Source organism: Oncorhynchus keta, chromosome 2 (assembly GCF_023373465.1).
Source record: "Oncorhynchus keta strain PuntledgeMale-10-30-2019 chromosome 2, Oket_V2, whole genome shotgun sequence".
Lineage (NCBI taxonomy): Eukaryota > Metazoa > Chordata > Actinopteri > Salmoniformes > Salmonidae > Oncorhynchus > Oncorhynchus keta.
This window is the reverse complement of record NC_068422.1, coordinates 40,592,569-40,609,044: the sequence shown is the minus strand read 5'-3', so window position 1 is coordinate 40,609,044 and position 16,476 is coordinate 40,592,569.

The following is a 16,476-nucleotide window of genomic DNA, read 5'->3' as shown; positions in this document are numbered from 1 at the left end:
GTGCTCTGCTCTGTTGGTCCCCTTCATGCCAGCTCTGATAGGAAGGGATTGATGAAGTGTTGGAGGGAGGGAGGAGACGAGGAGGATGAGAGGAGAAGAGGTTAGGGGAGAAGATAGCAGGTGTTCTGACAAGGACAACAGCCTTCACACAAGCATGCCAGACACACACCCCACACAGACAACACACACACATAACATGTCTGCAGCGTTGGGTAGGTTACTTTCCAAATTTAATCTATTACAGGTACTAGTTACCTGTCCAATCTGTTATGCCCATACTCAGTAACTCTGTCGGTCTGCCCCTGAACAGGCAGTTAACCCACTGTTCCTAGGCCGTCATTGAAAATAAGAATTTGTTCTTAACTGACTTGCCTAGTTAAATAAAGGTAAAATAAAAATTAAAAATAAATAATGTACCCATACTCAGTAATGTAATCGGATAACTTTACCCTTAAGAGTGATTAGAAAAATACAAAAAGGTTCCATCAAATGCATTTGGTGTGTCATCATAGTGGTCTCCAAATTGTGAAAAGACTCGCTCAGGTTGACCAAACTTAAACTTGTACTGTATTTTTTTGTTCTCACAAACATGAACTTAAAAGTAATCCTAGAAGTAATCATATCGTTTTTCTGAAGTATCTGTAATCTGATTACAATATTTATGCTGGTAATGTAACTAATTACAGTTACAGTTTTATTGTAAACATATTACATATCCCCAACCTACATACCTGATAATGTCTACCCTCCCCTCCGCAGGGATAGTATCATCACCTGGTTCTATCACACACAGGGTCAGACAAATATCCACAAGTTAACAAAGTCACACAAGTTAACATCGAATGTGACCTCACATCAGATTACAGACTCAGATATCACACATTAACACTATTAACAAGGTACAGTACCCTTAAGCAAAGGTACCAAACTGCACAATATAACTTGCTCTATTTGATTTCACCCAGTGTTCCAGTGGACATTGAATTGTGTGTCTGGTTTTCCGTGATCAAATGTTTATTGATTTGGTGAAAAAGAACATCATATCTTTTTGAGTACACATGACTATTCCTTGAAAGTCCCAGAGAGTACTGACACACATTGTATAGTGTTTGATACTGAACTAAAGTATGAGACCGGAAACTCTCTCTCGCCTTTTCCCTCTCTCTCTCTTTCTGAAATACAATAAAATACAAATCTCTCCGTCCGTCCCTCTCTCCCCTCTCTCTCTATCAAATCAACTATAGTTTTCCCAAGCAAACGGCTCCACTCTCCATTCTCCCGCCTGCTTTTAATCTCTGTGTTCGGGGTGACTGATTGGGTAGGGAATGAGCAGCTTATTGGATGCAAGGGAAACAAATTGCAGTTTTAAGTGTGCTGCCATGCTACCAGACTAGAGTCGAGATGAAGCAGCACTCTACCCAGCGTGGGCAAAACACAAAACACAGCCTTCATTTGGACTACTGCCAGCTCAATCACTCTTACAGTATAAACACTGATGCACACACACACACACACAACACACACACACACACACACACACACACACACACACACACACACACACACACACACACACACACACACACACACACACACACACACCCATATGAACCAATGAACCAACACACACACACACACACACACACACACACACACACACACACACACACACACACACACACACACACACACACACACACACACACACACACACACACACACACACACATAAAGACATGAATACATAGACATACACACACACACAAAAACATGCACAGTCAAACACATACAGTGCATAGCTTTTCTTCTGTCTTTTGTGAACCTACAGCAATGACCCTCAAGTTTTCTATGCAAGGCACCTGAGTGTATCTGGTCTCTGACCTGGTAGAGACAGCGCACAACAGCAGTGCTTGAACTCCGTCACTGAAGCCATTCAACAGCACTCATCTACAGCAAACGTGCTGCAAAGATACTAGCTTTCGATGAAAGACATGAAAATACGAGCACCCACATTGTAAATGTTGCAGTCAATTCCATTTAACTTAATCAAGGCAGTAATTACAGTTTTTAATAATCACGTTGGCACTAATTTCAGAACCTTGTGGTCCTTTTTCAAAACTCTAGACACAAAACTCAAAACGGTCATCACTTGTAACACAGGCTGTCCAATATTCAAAACATTGCATTGTGCATTCATATCTTTAAAGAAATCTTGCACTTGCAGAATCATTGGTCCAAATAACTTATTTTTCATGAAATACCATAGGAACATTAATTTAGATCACCCACACACAAGATACCGATAGTTTCGCTGTGTAGTTGTTCGTACAATCATTCTGTAAACAGCTGTTATTTGAAAGTTTGTGGCCTTTCTGTTAGCTTGAATGAGTCTGGACATTCTCTTCTGACCTCTCTCATTAACAAGGTGGTTTTCCCACAGAACTGCCGCTCACTGAATGTGTTTTGTTTATCGCACCGTTCTCTGTAAACTCTAGAGACTGTAGTGAATCCCAGGAAGGCAGCTGTTTCTGAGATGCTGGAATCACCATGTGTGGCATCAACAATCATTCTACGGTCATAGTTGCTTAGATTACGCATCTTGCCCGTTCTAATGTTTGGTCGAACAACATCTAAAGCTCTCTACTCTATATACTCTATATATTGAGTTGCAGGCAGCCACATGATTCACTGTTTGAATGTAACCGTCTTTGATGAGCTAAATCAGGTCTGTAGAGCTGATAGCATGACCTATGTCATTGTGTGGGATAACGTCAGGTTCCACCATGCTCAAATGGTGAAAGCATGGTTTCAGGCCCATCCACAATTTACCACCCTGTGCTTCCCCCCTACTCCCCTTTCCTTAACCCGATTGAGGAATTTTTCTCCACATGGAGGAGGAAGGTACAGTATATGATAGGCGCCCTCACGAATTCACCATGCCCGAAGATTCTTCCCAAGATGAGAACCTGTGGCCAAATCCACAAGACAGGGTTGATGGAAATATAGAAGTACATTAATCAATCTTTTGTTTAGCTTTTTTACAGTAAACCAGGTGAGGAACACTGCAGTGATGTTTTGCAGTAAACCAGGTGAGGAACACTGCAGTGATGTTTTACAGTAAACCAGGTGAGGAACACTGCAGTTGACCTTTAACTGTTTTTTCTATTTTTGTTGCTAATTATTCCTGGTTTACTGTAAAACATCACTGCAGTGTTCCTCACCTGGTTTACTGTAAAAAAGCAAAACAAAAGATTGATTACTGTATTGTATTTCATCAATAAATGTCATATTTTGTTCAATGATTCCACTGTGTCTGTAGTATTCTCTCTACTAGTCCTTTTACAGTGATGTATTTACATGAAGTAGCATAATGAAACATGTATCACATATTTTGTACTACAATATTTAATGGTTGTATGAACAACTACACAGTGAAACTATTGGTATCTTGTGTGTGGGTGATCTAAATGAATGTTCCTATGGTATTTCATTATAAATTAGTTATTTTACTCAATGATTCTGCAAGTGCAAGGTTTCTTTAAAGTTCTGAATGCACAATGCAATGTTTTGAACATTGGACAGCCTGTGTTACAAGTGATGACCGTTTTGAGTTTTGTGTCTAGAGTTTTGAAAAAGGACCACAAGATTCAGAAATTAGTGCCAGAGTGATTGTTAAAAACTGTAAAACAGTGGTGTGCAGAAGGGCATCTCTTAACGTACAACACCGTGAATAATTCAGGCTGTTGTGGAGGCAAAAGGGGGTCCTACCCAGCACGAGATAGGTGTACCTAATAAAGTGGCAGGTGAGGGTACAGCAATGTCCAATCTGAAAACATGGTCTGGAAAAGTGGTACATGGGACCATAGAAACAGTGTCTGATAAAGAATGATGGTGAAACATTACATCCATAGGTAATGTCGTCCAATTGGTTCATGTTCCACGGTAATTGGTGTCAATGGATCTCGTTATCCTGAAACTTTCATGATCTAAACATGGAATATTGTTTGTCAGTTTCCGTAAAACTATACATTAAGAGTAACACAACAGTTACTTATCATTTTGAGCAGTTGTATCAATTGATAGTTAGATAATTGTAATGCAATTAGACAGTCATTTCAAATGGTAATACTCTGATGTTAAATCATGTTGAACAGGTGATTTTAGTTCAATTAACAAATTATATTAGCTTTATGTGTATTGTATCCAAGCAATTGGAAAAAGTGTTAGAGTTTTGAAAAATGTGCATTTTGATCATTGGTTGTGAGTTTTGTGTATAGAGTTTTGAAAAAGGACATCAAGGTTCTGAAATGAGTGCTAAAGGGATTGTAAAAAACTGTAATGTAAAGTCAATAGTCATCATAGGGTACTTCTACTGAGTTGAATTTTAGTTCATTGCCATGACTGGAATTGAAGCCAACCCTGGTAAATACAAAGGTTCTCCAGCTAGGATTATATTATTTTGTACCCTGAAGTAATTCACTGATCTACATGCCACATTATTTGTCACCGAACAAACAAAACAACCCTACCTTTTTTTCACCTCCTCTCTCCCTCTCCTCCTCCTGTCTCCCTTTCCTCCTCCTCCTCCTCCTCCTCCTCCTCCCCTCCCTCTCACCCCCTCCTCCTCTTCTCTCCCCCTCCTCCTCCTGTCTCCCTCTCCTCCTCCTCCTCCTCCTCCTCCTCCTCCTCCTCCTCATCCTCCTCCCTCCCCCCTCCTCCTCCTCTCTCCCTCTCCTCCTCCTGTCTCCCTCCTCCTCCTCCTCCTCCTCCTCCTCTCAACCCCCCTCCTCCTCTCTCCCCTCCTCCTCCTGTCTCCCTCTCCTCCTCCTCCTCCTCCTCCTCCTCCTCTCACCCCCTCCTCCTCCTCTCTCCCCCTCTTCCTCCTGTCTCCCTCTCCTCCTCCTCCTCTCACCCCCTCCTCCTCCTCCTCTCTCCCATCCTCCTCCTCTCTCCCCCTCCTCCTCCTCTCTCCCCTCCCTCTCCCCCTCCCCCTCTCTCCCCCTCCTCCTCCTCTCTCCCCCTCCTCCTCTTCCTCTCTCCCCCTCCTCCCTCTCTCCCCCTCTCTTTATTATTCCTTCTCTCTCCCCCTCCTCCTCCTCTCCCCCTCCTCCTCCTCTTACCCCCTCCTCCTCTCACCCCCTCTCTCTTTATTATTCCTTCTCTCTCCCCCTCCTCCTCTCTCCCCCTCCTCCTCCTCCTCTCTTCCCCTCCCCTCCTCTCTCCCCCCCCTCCTCCTCTCTCCCCTCCTCCTCCTCCTCCTCCTCCTCTCCCCCTCCTCCTCCCCCCCTCTCTCTTTATTATTCATTCCCTCCCTCTTCTTTTGCGGTGTGACGAACACATGTGGCAGTTTTGTGGTGTCTGTGTGAATGTGTGTGGCACGTGACTTTGTTAATGGCAATCTGTCTGCGCTCTCACATTTCTCCCTTCAGCTCCACCACTTGATGAAGTGCGATGCCTTTCCTTTTGTTGCCCTTAATCGGGGCTTAACGTCTTTACTGGGAGATCAATATACTTTATGAATTATCTGGCCTCCGTCTATTTTTATAGCCTCTGCTAGCTCATTAGCATGCTGCCTTTATTAGCTGGAGCCGCCGGTGTCGTTGGACCATCCTGTGTGTGCGTGGGTGCGTGTGTGTTTTAATGTACTGGAGAATATGTGTGCAGGTATGTGATTGTTAGACGATAGCCAGTGTTTTAGTGTGTGCATAGTATATTTTTGTGTTTTCCTGTGTGTGTGTGTGCGTGTGCGTGTGCGTGTGTGTGTGTGTGTGTGTGTGTGTGTGTGTGTGTGTGTGAGAGAGAGAATTCCTTAGGTACAGTGAGTATGACTCCCGCTATAATTAATAAGCTGCCCCTCAGCCCTGATTAAATTCGGATCTCTCCACCAGTCTTCTCCAGGCCTTCCCAGCCTAGTCATACCCATCAGGAACAACAACACAACCAGGAAAACCAGTACAACTATAGGTCTAGGAAACACAAGAAAGCCATGAAGGAGAAGTAGCTATGAGATACTTTTAAGACCCCCACAAACCTCTGGGAGGTGTTAACCCACTTAAACTTACAGTATTACCCCATGCACATATATAATATTGATATGAGTATAAAATAGAAATATGCAACTACATATTCATGAACAAAATAACGGTGATATTTAATGCCCCTTTATTACAGTGTGTGTGATTGCCCTTTATATGATATCAAGTCAATAAGATCTATTAGAACGCTTTAATAAAGAGGTTTCTCAATGCTGAGAAGCTCCTTCTCAGTGTAATCTGTGATAATTGTAGCCGTAATAATCCTGCAAACAGAGAAAAAGGTCAGGGCTTTGGGGGAAAGATGGAGGGAGGTAAGACAGATATAGAGAGACAGAGAGAAAAAGAGAGAGCGGTAAAACACAAAGCTCATCGCACATCTCCCACTGACCACAAGTCTCTGCTGTCGCATCACTTTTGTCTCCCCTTCTGTGTAGTCACTGAAAACCGACTACAGTCACTCTACCTTTGCTGTATTAGAAGGCTTTGCTCGTCGATGACCAAGCGTTTCACGGCGTTCTAAGGCACAACGTGTCCCAAGCAGCATGGCTATTTCTAGCCTATCGGTGTGAGACTCTTACTAGGTTACTAGGTCTCATGGTCAATGAACTCAAACTCAGACATATTTGGGAACACAATGTGGATTTTCTTTGCGTTATACCTTTCTCTTTATTCAGAGATGTGTAATTAAAGTCACACCCTAGTAGAAGAAACTACTCGTTCCAGATTCTTGAAGTGAAACTATGAAGCAAACTTTCATCGCAATGAAAAACAAAAAAATATCACGAGGCTAATATCACACAGCGCTGAATCACAATTTGACCAAACATGTCGCCAAGTTGAAACTAATGAAGTCTTTAATTTGGTTATAGTTTATTAATGTCAGAGACACGCTGCGATTAATCACGTTATAACACCCCTGTGTGTGTGTGTGTGTGTGTGTGTGTGTGTGTGTGTGTGTGTGTGTGTGTGTGTGTGTGTGTGTGTGTGTGTGTGTGTGTGTGTGTGTGTGTGTGTGTGTGTGTGTGTGTGTGTGTGTGTGTGATGGGTAGTAAGATCACATACATTTTAAAGAGCTGCCATTATCGCTGTTGGTTACCCCGTCCCCCATCAGAATCTGCACAAACCATTTTCATTCCAAACTCATTAATATGCAAACTTATTTAAATGAGATTGTAATTAAGCATCTACTGAGTGGGAACCCTTTTCATGATAATTTATGATAAACTCACAGCACCTTTGATTGAGATTGATTTTTGGTGCAGGGAAACCGTCATGAATACAAAGATGCACCTGAAAGACCTGGAAGAAATAAAACATTTTTAACATCTAACTTATTCCATGGATGATTGTGCCACAATCATCTGAGAAGAATAATACACTAATACAATACTGTAGATTGTTATGCATAATACACAGTGGCTTGTGAAGTATTCACCCCCCTTGGCATTTTTCCTATTTTGTTGCCTTACAACCTGGAATAAATTAGATTTTTTTTTTTTTTGGGGGGTTGTATCATTTGATTTACACAACATGCCTACCATTTTGAAGATGCAAAATATTTTCTATTGTGTAACAAACAAGAAAAAAGACCCCAAAAAATGAAAACTTGAGGGTGCAAAACTATTCACCCATCAAGAATCTCCCTGTATTTAGTGCTATCCATCATTCCTTCAGTTATGACCAGTTTCCCAGTCCCTGCGATGAAAAACTTCCCGACAGCATGATGCTGCCACCACTTTGCTTCACCGTGGGGATGGTGGTCTCGCAGTGATGAGAGGTGTTGGGTTTGCGCCAGACATAGCCTTTTGCCTGATGGCCTAAAAGTTCAATTTTAGTTGCCCAGAGTACCTTCTTCCATTTGTTTGGGGAGTCTCTCACATGTGTTTGGCAAACGCCAAACATGTTTGCTTATTTTTTTTTTTCAGAGCCCAGCTCTGTGGAGTGTACGGCTTGAAGTGGTCCTATGGACAGATACTCCAATCTATTCTGTGGAGTTTTGTAGCTCCTTCAGGGTTATCTTTGGTCTCTTTGTTGCCTCTCTGATTAATGCCTCCCTTGCCTGGTCCGTGAGTGTTGGTGGGTGGCCCTCTCTTGGCAGGTTTGTTGCAGTTCCATAATCTTTCCATTTTTTTTTTACAATTGATTTAATGGTGCTCTGTGGGATGTTCAAAGTTTCTGATATTTTTTTATAACCCAACCCTGATCTGTACTTCTCCACAACTTTGTCCTTGACCTGTTTGGAGAGCTCCTTGAAATGCAACTTCATGGTGCCACTTCTCATTGAGTGGTGCCCCTCTAGTATCTTTGGAAACAGGTAATGGTGCTTGTACAAACAGTAAAAGAACGCTAAGGAAGAGGGCCTTTCAGCAAAACAGGTACTACAGGTGCAACACGTCAACTTCTGTCTGCACACTTTAATGTTTGCGTGTGCTGGCCAAATAAAGCATATTGGCAGAGATAGTACTACGTCAAGTACTGACATTATTATTCTTTTTTAATTTTACCTTTATTTATACAGCTTTTTCTCATTGAGATAACATGTCTTTTCCAAGAGAGACCTGGTCCAATAGCAACAGGGGGAACAACACTTCAAACAATACAACTTACATACATTAACACAACATTAAACAAAACTATAGACACACATACAGTACAACAAAAACAGTTTAAGTTCAACAACACGAAAGTCTTGACTAAAAACAGCTGGCCTAAAAACAATTACAGTCTTCTATGATGTATACATTGTTCATGTGTTTAAGCTCCACCGACGAAACTAGATCATCACATTTTTTAATGTTCAGGAGAGAATTCCAGGACCACGGAGCAAAGTAACTAAAACTATTTCTACCATGACCTGGTCTAATTCTTGGTTCTGTTAGAAGCAAATGAGAATGGGGCCGTAATTGATATTTATTTACCGACCTGACTAAAAAAGAACAGAGATAAAAATGGCATTTTACCCAATATGGCCTTATAAATCAGTGTATACCAATGTCTTTGCCTACGCAAGGTCAATGACGACCAGCCAACAGCGCTTGTGGAGATCACCCTGATGTGTTAGACATTTTGATTTGGTCTCTGTGCCTGTATGTCCATGTGTGTTATTATTTACAGTTGGTGAAGATGATAATACCCTCTGTAATGAACAATACCAGAGGGGGCACCTCGGAGACAAGAATATGAATCTATTGTTGTTTAGGAACAAGATGAAAGGAAAAGGAAATGTTGAGCAAATGATAGGCCTGTAATTGCCATACCTGGGAGTATTGTGGAGACATTCTCTGAGCTAGTTAGAAGCCCCAGGTGAGACCAGAGAAGAGAACAGTGGGGTTGGATCCCCTCTATCCCCCCAGTCTCCCCTCACGCCACATTTTAAACAAGCACAAGTACAGGCAAACACACAAATTAGACTGAAACTTCCAAAATCAACATCTGAATTGCTTTTGTATTTCAAAAGTCTCCATTGTTTATCGAGGTCAGAGTGATTTGGGAAAGGATGAAACGAAAAGCATTGCGCTTCGTTGTGTTTGCAGCTTGTTTCTGTTAGACTTCAAACACAACTGTTAACTTACGCAGCCTTGTCAATCAACTTTAACCCAATAAACGACTACTCTTTATCATCAGCAGTAGCATCCTCCTCTCCTCCTCCTCTTCTCTGTTGAATCTAATGTCTCCACTCTCTCTCTCCCCTTGTGTCCTCTACCTCTCTCGTTTTAACTTTAACTCTCATTCTCTGAGCACTCTTCCTCCATTGATTTCATAATTACTGACACTACCTACCGTATTTCTTGGCCCTCTCCGCCCTCTCTCCTGTCCTCTCCCTTCAGGTAGTGGCCTGTTGGAGCAAACAGAGCCTCATGCAGAGCGGTGAGATCCACCAGGTGTTAGGACTGTTTCATTGCTCAAATCTGACAGCCAGACCATAAATTATTCTATGCCTTTCACTCTCTTCCTCCTCTCTCTGTCTCCATTTCTCTCCTCTCTCCCATCTCTCCTCTGTTCTAGTCTGTACATGACCTCTGCAAGGTTAGACTACAAGTTCCATAGTTGTCAGAATGCCTTCAAAAAGTACATCCCACAGCCATTGTAGCCCTTAAAGGGATAATTCAGGATTTTGGCAATGAAGCCCTTTATCTACTTCCCCAAAGGCAGATGAACTCTTGGATACCATTTTTATGTCTCTGTGTCCAGTTTGAAGTGAGTTGCTAACTAGCGTTAGCGCATTTGCTAAATAGCATTAGCACAATGACTGAACTTCCAACCATTACACTAACGCTTGTTAGCATTGGTTCGCAAAAACTACCTCTACCGTTCTTCATACTGGATGCAGAGACATACACATGGTATCCATGAGTTCATCTGACTCTGGGGATGTCTATAAAGGGCTTCATTGCCAAAATCCCAAAGTATCGCTTGAACACCTTGCAGATCATAGGGAAAGCAGTCCCTCCTCCACAATTACGGGGCAGATCACTTTCCTCATGTTATGCTACAACATATGATTGACTGTACGTTTGTTTACTCCATGTGTAACTCTGTGTTGTTGTTTGTGTTGCACTGATTGCTTTATCTTGGCCATGTTGCAGTGGTAAATGAGAACTTGTTCTCAACTGGCTTACCTGGTTAAATAAAGGTCAAATATAAAAAGAAAAAGGTCAAAGTCAGGGTCAGACCTCCGAGGTTGGCCTGGCTTGTCTGTGTGTAGTGTTCTCAGATCAGGCTGTCCAGGTATGTCTTTATGATAGTACTGGATGGCACTGGGAGTACTGGGAATACTTGTCCTGGTGTATCTCATCTCCCAAGCTGTGCTGGTCTCTCACTGTTTGTCTTATGGGATCAGGTAAAGTGCCATGGTGTGTGTGTCCTTGTCTGTGGTGTGTGTGTGTGTGTGTGTGTGCATGTGTGAGTGTGTGCATGTTTGTGTGTGTGGAGAGTGAACCAATCACACTGAGGCTGTGTGGCTGTGTCTGTGCTTGTCAGGATATAGAGCACATCTCCACAGACTCCTCAGTGCATGGGTCTGTTCAAGTGCCCCCCCCAGCTGCTCTGACCCTGGAATCAACAATGTCAACATCAAGACAGACATAAACATATAAAACCACAGACATAAACATATATAATATGCAATGGTGAACAGCAAGAGGATTGAATTTAAAAAACAAAATAGAGTGGGAAAATCGATAGGAGGCTGACCACTGCAAACTACCAAGGACATTTGGTCTTTTAGGACTTCATTTAAGTTCTCTTCCTCTCTTCTGTTCCTCTTGTCTTCCACAGGGCCAGAGCCTGAATTGGCCAAGGTCTGTGTGTGTGTGTGTGTGTGTGTGTGTGTGTGTGTGTGTGTGTGTGTGTGTGTGTGTGTGTGTGTGTGTGTGTGTGTGTGTGTGTGTGTGTGTGTGTGTGTGTGTGTGTGTGTGTGTGTGTGTGTGTGTGTGTGTGTGTGTGTGTGTGTGTGTGTGTGTGGATGGAGAGTCAGAAATACTCAAGGAAAGAGACGAACCAATGCTAACCCATGACCTTCTCTGCATTGCGGACTAGACAGTTGATTTTCCCTTTGTATATGTCAAAGTTCTCAAAGACATGCATTTCTTATTCTCCGTGCAACTTCTCAATCATGTTTACCTGAAAATATTTCAATGTTATTATATTGATCAGTGTTTGACAAAGGAAACTGACATTTAATGATAATTACAAAATACATAAGTACTTTATTTGATTTTATACACCACGGTCTGACAGTTAGCAGCACTCCTTTTGTCCTCTCTTTTAACAATGTTAAGAAAAGTTGCACAATCATGTCTATCAAATGATATGGTATCCCCTGAACATACTTTCCCATATAGACCTAGCTAGCTAACTTCAGTCTCATTGTAATCCTGGAGATTACATTTATTTTTTAACATTTGATTTCATCTTTATTTAACCAGGTGGCCAGTTGAGAACAAGTTCTCATTTACAACTGCGACCTGGCCAAGAGAAAGCAAAGCAGTGCGACAAAAACAACACAGAGTTACACATGGAGTAAACAAACATACAGTCAATAACACAATAGAAAAATCTGTATACAGTGTGTGCAAATGAAGTAAGGAGGTAATGCAACAAATCGGCCAATAGTAGTTGAAGTAATTACAATTTAGCAATTTACACTGGACTGATATATGTGCAGATGGAGATGTGCAGGTAGAAATACTGGTGTGCAAAAGAACAGAAAAACAAAAACAAAAACAAATATGGGATGAAGTAGGTAGTTTATTGGATGGGCTATGTACAGATGGGCTGTGTACAGCTGCAGCGATCAGTAAGCTGCTCTGACAGCTGATGCTTAAAGTTAGTGAGTAAATTGCTCTGACAACTTCAGTGAATTTCGCAATTTGTTCCAGTCATTGGCAGCAGAGAACTGAAAGGAAAGGCTGCCAAAGGGGTTGTTGGCTTTGGGGATGACCAGTGAAATATACCTGCTGGAGCACTTGCTATGTGTGTTTGTTGCTATGGTGACCAGTGAGTTGAGATAAGGCAGAGCTTTACCTAGCAAAGACTTATAGATGACCTGGAGCCAGTGGGTTTGGCGACGAATACGTAGTGAGGACCAGCCAACCAGAGCATATAGGTCGCAGTGCTGGGTAGTATATGGGGCTTTGGTGACAAAACGGATGGCACTGTGATAGACTGCATCCAATTTACTAAGTAGAGTGTTGGAGGCTATTTTGTAAATGACATCGCTGAAGTCAAGGGTCGGTAGGATAGTCAGTTTTACTAGGGTAAATTTGGCAGCACGTGAGAAGGAGGATTTGTTGCGTAATAGGAAGCTAATTCTAGATTTAACTTTGGATTGGAGATGCTTAATGTCAGTCTGGAAGGAGAGTTTACAGAGTCGGCCTAAGAATTGAACCCTTTGGCACCCCCTAAGAAATTGCCAGAGGTCCGGACAACAGGCCCTCCGATTTGACACACTGAACTTTATCTGAAAAGTAGTTAGTGAAGCAGGCGAGGCAGTCATTAGAGAAACCAAGGCTGTTGAGTCTGTCGATAAGAATATGGTGATTGACAGAGTTGAAAGCCTTGGCCAAGTTGATGAAGATGGCTGCACAGTACTGTCTTTTATCGATGGTGGTTATGATATCAATTAGGACCTTGATCGTGGCTGAAGTGCACCCGTGACCAGCTCGGAAACTAGATTGCATAGCGGAGTGGGTATGGTGGGATTCGAAATGGCCGGTGATCTGTTTGTTCACTTGGCTTTCAAATATTTCAGAAATGCAGGGCAGGATGGATATAGGTCTGTAACAGTTTGGGCCTAGAGTGTCTGCCCCTTTGAAGAGGGGATGACCGCAGCCACTTTCCAATCTTTAGAAATCTCAGACGATACGAAAGAGAGGTTGAACAGACTAGTAATATGGGTTGCAACAATGGCAGTGAATATTTTTAGGAAGAGAGGGTCCAGATTGTCTAGTCCAGCTGAAGGAGAAGCGGGGGGGGCTTGGGCCAGTTGTTGCGGGGGTGCAGAGCTGTTGACCGGGGTTGGGGTAGCCAGGTGGAAAGCATGGCCAGCCGTAGAGAGGTGCTTATTGACATTCTCAATTATTGTGGATTTATCAGTGGTGACAGTGTTTCCTAGTCTCAGTGCAGTGGGCAGCTGGGACAAGGTACTTTCTTTCTCCATGGACTTTGCAGTGTCCGAAAAGTTTTGGGAATTAGTGCTGCAGGATGCAAATTTCTTTTTGAAAAAGCTAGCCTTTGCTTTCCTAACTGACTGTGTGTATTGGTTCCTCACTTCCCTGAAAAGTTGCATATTGCAGGGACTATTCAAAGCTAGTGCAGTATGTCACATGATGAGATGACCAATACATTGAGTGGATCTTTAGAATTTATCTTTAGAAGTAAATTACAGTCCAACAACTTAACATCTCCAATATCCACATTCAGGGCCACATCAACAGGGTAGACGTATAGGACTAAATTATGTTTGGGTTGGGGTTTTACGTTTCAATTTGGCTCCAGGCCTAAGAGCCATTAAGGCCTAATCTGAATCCTGGTCAGTGCTTGCTCCCTGGAGCAGAAAGCAGGCTTTATTAGCATCACATCACACACATACAACCGCACGCACACAGGGCCACTCTCCATAATGGAGAAACTGCTTCTCATTACTGGCCATTAGATTTGTATTATGTTAATTTGAAATGACACAACCCACTATCACAAATCATTTTTATGTCCGCCACACAATTTTGTATACCGTGCATTTTCAATCACAGATAAAGGCAGTAGGTTACTAAGACAGAAACAATACGAGGTAGATGGGTTGGCGTATAACGCGAAGGTCTAACAACCCAAACGCTGCAAGTTCGAATCACACGATGGATAACTTTACATAATTAGCAACTTTGCAACTACTACTTAACTACTTTGAATGTTACCTTAACCTCGACCCCTAACCTGAACCCATAACCCAAACCTTAACCTTTAACCCTAACCTTAACCCTTAGCTAAAGTTAACCACCTAGCTAACCTAGCTAACTTTAGCCACAACAAATTGGAATTCTATTTCATGATAATCTGTGAAAGTGTGTTGCAACCAATGCATGGCAATACTGTAGTGGAAGAATAGAAAGAGTGAACGGAAGTCCTGGGGTGAGGTGTCATTTAAATAGATGATGGGAGATACTGGGATCTCCTGATGTACATTAGTATGTTATAGTGGTGAGTTTTCTATGCTGTTAAGACTTAGGATATTTTGTGTTATTTTTTTTGTGAAGATTTCTGGTATGCACCATTTGTGAATTGTCTTCTTATTGCGTACCTGTAATGAATCTGGTTACTTTTAAATGGAAACGAACCGTAGCCCTCACATTTCTGAGTAATATTCCTTGAATTATTATTTGGTGAAATGTCTAATGGTAAATGTTATTCACAATACAGAGCAGTCGGGAAGTATTCAGACCCTTTGACTTTTTCCATATTTCGTTACCTTACTGACTGACTCTAAAATGGATTGACTGTTTTTTTTCTCTCATCAATCTACACACAATATAGACCATAATGACAAAGCAAAAATGTTTTTTTTATTTTATTTTTGCAAATGTATTCAAAATGAAAAAAACTTTCGTATTCAAACATTTTGCTGTGAGACTCAAAATTGAGCCCAGGTGCATCCTGTTTACATTGATCATCCAGGAGATGTTTCTACAACTTGATTGGAGTCCACCTGTGGTAAATTCGATTGGACATCATCTGGAAAGGCACTCACCAGGCTACATGAAGTCCCACAGTTGACAGTGCATGTCAGAGCAAAAGCCAAGCGATGAGGTCGAAGGAATTGTCCACAGAGGTGACAAGGATTGTGTAGATTCACAGATCAGGGGAAGAGTACAAAAACATTTCTGCAGCATTGAAGGTCACCAAGAACAAAGTGGCTTCCATCATTCTTAAATGGAAGAAGTTTGGAACAACCAAGACTCTTCCTAGAGCTGACCACCTGGCCAAGCTTGGTCAGGGACGTGACCAAGAACCTGATGGTCACTCTGACAGAGCTCCAGAGTTCCCCTGTGAAGATAGGAGAACCTTTCAGAAGTACAACCATCTCTGCAGCACTCCACAAATCAGGCCTTTACAGTATGTTAGAGTGGCCAGACGGAAGCCACTCCTCAGTAAAAGGCATATGTCACTCCGCTTGGAGTTTGCCAAAAGTCACCTAAAGGACTCAAGACCATGTAAAATCAGATTCTCTGGTCTAATTAAACAGAGATTGAACACTTTGGTTTGAATGCCAAGCTTCACGCCTGGAAGAAACCTGGCACCATCCCTACGGTGAAGCATGTTGGTGGCAGCATCATGCCGTGGGGATGTTTTTCAGAGGAATGGACTGAGAGACTAGTCACGATTGATGGAAAGATGATCGGCGCAATGTACAGAGAGATCCTTGATGAAAACCTGCTCCAGAGTGGTCAGGACTTCAGACTGGGGTGGAGGTTCATTTTCCAACAGGACACAGCCAAGACAATGCAGGAGTGGCTTCGGGACTAGTCTCTGAATGTCCTTGAGTGGCCCAGCCATAGCCCAGCCTTGAGACCTGAAAATAGCAGTGAAATGACGCTCCCCATCAAAGCTGACATAGCTTGAGAGGATCTGCAGAAAATAGTGGGAGGAACTCCCCAAATACAGGTGTGCCAAGCTTGTAGCATCATACCCAAGAAGGCTCGAGGCTGTACTCACTGCCAAAGGCGCTTCAACAAAGTACTGAGTAAAGGGTCTGAATACTTATGTAAATGTGATATTTAAGTTCTTTATTTTTAATACCTTTGAAAGAAAATCTAAAAACCTGATTTTGCTTTGTCATTATTGGGCAATTTGGTGTAAATTGATGAGGGAAAAAAGATTTAATCAACTTTAAAATACGCCTGTAACATAACAAAATGTGGAAAAAGTCAAGGGGTTTGAATAATTT